The 4,090-nt window shown below is 33.1% G+C and overlaps 1 pseudogene; it reads left to right on the forward strand.

Moving 5' to 3' along the window:
• Positions 1–3,065: 3,065 nt before the first annotated feature.
• On the forward strand, positions 3,066–3,846 carry LOC138856085 (uncharacterized protein PF3D7_1120000-like; annotated as a pseudogene).
• Positions 3,847–4,090: the final 244 nt, after the last annotated feature.

Below are 4,090 nucleotides of genomic sequence, written 5' to 3' on the forward strand. Positions count from 1 at the left end.
ATAATGAAATAAATGCAGTCAAGAAAACACAATAATTCCTTAGAATAGTGAAAAATCCCAATTTAAGAATTCATGAGAGAGATGACGTAAAATGGGAATAAGAAAAAACTTGCTCTCATGTGGAATAGAAAAATATTTAAAAACTATATCGGCTTTTCTATTTGAAACAAATGTGGATCTAATTTACTTGCCAACAAAATACTTAAACCAGATGACGATTTTAATGGTTCTTGGAAGTAGTTTTCAACTTCCAAGAAACAATATGCCGATACTATAATGCCCTCAGATTCGTCTGTCATGCCTCTTACTTTTATGGAGCCTAATTTTTGACTAAAACAATAAGAGGGTTTTTCTCTCTTAAAATCTGTATTAAATGAATTAATTTTTAAATTTTATTGTAACTATAATCTGAACTATTTCTTTCTTCAAGCATTGAATGTAATTGCTGCTGGATTTTATTGTAATTATTTATAAGTTTTTTTTTAAATATTGCATGTAGTTTTCAAACTTATAAGCGGAAAAGTTACTTAGGGGACTATATTGCTTAGTACAGTCAGCTAAATGAAGTAAACTATGTATATTGTAACGAACGAAATGGTCTCCTTATATAATATATGACTGTCTTGCATGATAGTAGTCTTATACCTGCGTGCAATAAGAGTAATTGGTAGTCATGGTCACTACATTATTTTACGTATATGTCCTAATATACATATATACAATAAGAACTGCCTAAACTCTGTCGCTTTCCAATTGCTGATTTCATCTAAACTTCTACATATTCAGACGAACTTTAAAAAAAAATAAATTTGGGATAAATAATATTTTTTCGTTAACTTTTCTTACGTTGATATTGCTTTTTTTAATCAACAATTGAAGCAACTTTTTACATACCCAAAACTTTACAAGGTGCATTGGATTTAAAGGGAATTGGGAAACCATTTTGAAATTTCCTGACTCTAAAATGTTTTCTTTAAACTTAAAAGGAGTAATGTAATGTGATGTGACAATTATTTTTTAAAAGACAGGTTAGTCCTTAAATTTGTTATTTGTTTTGAAAAACAAACTTTTCTTTCTTTGTGGTCACGCACTTGATCACATTTAAAACAACTATTTTTTCCAGTGTGGGATTCCACACCTATAACAAAAGCTTGAGCGGGACGCTAAAATAGGACACAATACCTTATACGAACTTTTGAATAATTTAAGGTCATCTATTTCCACATCAAGCACAATGTTATCCTTATTTTCAAGTTAAGGAAATTAATTTTTCTCAAAATGATTTTGAATTCCTCTATATGAAAAAGATCCGCTTGAAATTGTTTGAATATTTACTTTATTTGAGCTGGCACCTAGGCTTTTTCCAAATATATAGTAATAAATTGTTAAAATTTAAAACACAAGATTTATTTTAATTGTTATTCGCACAAATAAGTAAAAGAAAAATTCGTTTCACGACACGTTCGTAACCGAATTTTTTTTTCTTTGAATTAAATTTGTCACAACGAATAAACAAACGTCAAATTCACAGTATCATAGTGTACGCATTCACATCCATAGTTTTCAATAAGGGGTGAAAGCTAAAAAAATCGGTTTGTCTTCTTTTGTTTTATTTTGCTTAACATCTGTTGAGTAAAGACACAAAAGACACGAAACTGCTCATGCCAAAACACTCACTTTTTTTATGTCAGTCGTGAACTACAGTTAACTTGTCAACTGATCGTCACTGTTTTTGCTAAAAACCTACGCCTTATAATTCTTACTATAACTTTATATATTATATATAAGAATGTAATAGCCGAATTTTTTAGTACTGATAGTCAAATGAACAGTAAAATGACAAAGTTTACGGTTTTGGCAAATCAAATTTTGTATACGTCAAAACGAGACGGCACACATTTTTATAGCTATTTCGAAAATATGAAATTCCAAGAATCTCATTCTTTGCGTAACATCAAACAAGTTGAACGTTGTTCAAATTAGAAGATATTTTTGCCGCTTTATAATAAATACATAAATTAAAGTGAAAGAAAGTATATGCAAGGTATAAAAATTGCTAAACTAAATAAAAGCACCACATTATCAATAAATTTTTTTTTAATTTATACTTGAATATGAATTCGTGGCTTGGAGATTATTATTGAACTGAGACACAACAGAACAAAAAATGCTTGGGTTGGATTTTATTATTCAATTTTTCGTTGTCAAGTTTTTTAATTTTATGAATACTGTTTTTAGTAGTTTAAAGTGTATGTACATATGTGTGTAAAGTTCTTTAATTTTATGTGTACTGTCGAAAGCTATAAGAGTGAGCAGTATAAATACAATATATAGTATGAATCAATTCCGAATACACATGTGTTAAAGAGAGGTGGAAACTCACACCCATATGTTTGGTAACATCAGTTTTTGCACAAGGCCCTTAAGAAAATGTTAGAAACTTTGTTCTACGCGCTGACTAAATTTTTTCAACTGGAACTGTCCTTGTAGGGTTCTTACTCATTTCAAAGATTTGTGAGGGTGTGTTAGTGACAAGTAAAAATTGTGTATATGTCCTAGAGTTTCGGTCACGAAGGTTTTGCTGGGTTCTTAAAGTAGGTATATATGTTTGTATTGTTAAATGTTGAAAGCATGTGTATGCATTCCTATTGTGGCGAACACGAATGCCAGAATAAATCAGAATCGACGATAAACTGCTAGAACCAACTAGATGGCGAAATTTGTAGTTGCCAGAATGTTCGAGTAGCGAAGTTTTGTTAAGAATCTACTATATAAGGCCTGCCGGATTGTGTGCAAACACAGTTCTAATTAGAGTGTTGTCGTGTTAAGACGAATTGAGACATAAACAAGAAGCTGTAAACTCGCATAACGAGTAATAATTGTTAAGTTGTTGGAATTAGAAATAAATATAAGTGTAAAGCCATTAAATTGGGACTTTTATTTAACAACCCAGTGATCGAACTCAATAGTGAATTACTAGGTAGACGATTTATCGAGAAATCTGTTACAATTGGTGTCAGAAGTGAGATTGTCAAATAAATTCCCAAAAAGAGAATTGTATTAAAATGGCAAAGTTGAACGATTTGAAGATACAACAACTGAAAAAGGAGCTGGAAAAACATGGCCATGCAACAAATGGAGTAAAGTCCAAACTACAATCACGGTTACGAGAGGTCATTAAAGCAGAAAACATTAATGTTGACGAATATGTGTTTCAATTAAAACTAGTGGAAGAGATTACGAAGATAGAAGAAGAAGAAGAGGCTCAATGCTCGTCAAAGATTGTCGACATGAACATGATTTTGCTGCAATATCGCAAATGTCAACGCAAATATCCCCGCAGGCGAAAGAGCAAGATGCACGTATAACCCAAAAAATAGTAGAGGTGTTATCACAAGTGTTGGCAGTTCGCAGCGCAAGGTGCACGTATATCAGTACAGGTTACCTCACAAATAGCAGAAGTGTCCTCACAGATTTCGGAAGAGCGGGATAAAATTAAAACTGAAGTGGATGAATTGAAATATTGTCTCCGCGAGCTACAATTAAATGGGCCAATTACGTCAACACCTTCTGCCAAGGTAAAACCTCCATCCTTTGATGGCACAGTTCAGTTCCATATTTTTAAGCTACAATTCGAAAAGACGGCATCTTCGAATAACTGGAACGCTACAGATAAATTTGGTGCATTGTACGTTGGATTAAAAGGATCTGCAGCTAAGATATTACAAACCATTCCAAACTGCGAGTCGAGCAGTTATGAAACGTCGATGGGCGCATTAGAAAGAGTGTGGTAGTGAGCACAAGAAGCAGATCTTCCAAACCGAGTTGCAAAATCGCCGCCAGTAAGCCAATGGGTTTCCGCCGGAGTTTTCTACAGAGATTAAAATGTTAGATCACTTGGCCTATACATAAAAATCCGTGGAGTTTATCAAGGCCACTAAACTGAGAGGACGTAAACGCAAAGCTAAAGAAGATCAAGCAAATGTCAAATTCAACCAATCGTTGAACTAAAGCGAGCCAGCCAAACAGGGCACGGGCTGGCTCACGCAAGCAAATGCCCTGTAATCTCCATTTCACCAAAAAGCAAGAA

Source organism: Bactrocera oleae, chromosome 3, assembly GCF_042242935.1.
Source record: "Bactrocera oleae isolate idBacOlea1 chromosome 3, idBacOlea1, whole genome shotgun sequence".
Classification (NCBI taxonomy): Eukaryota; Metazoa; Arthropoda; class Insecta; order Diptera; family Tephritidae; genus Bactrocera; species Bactrocera oleae.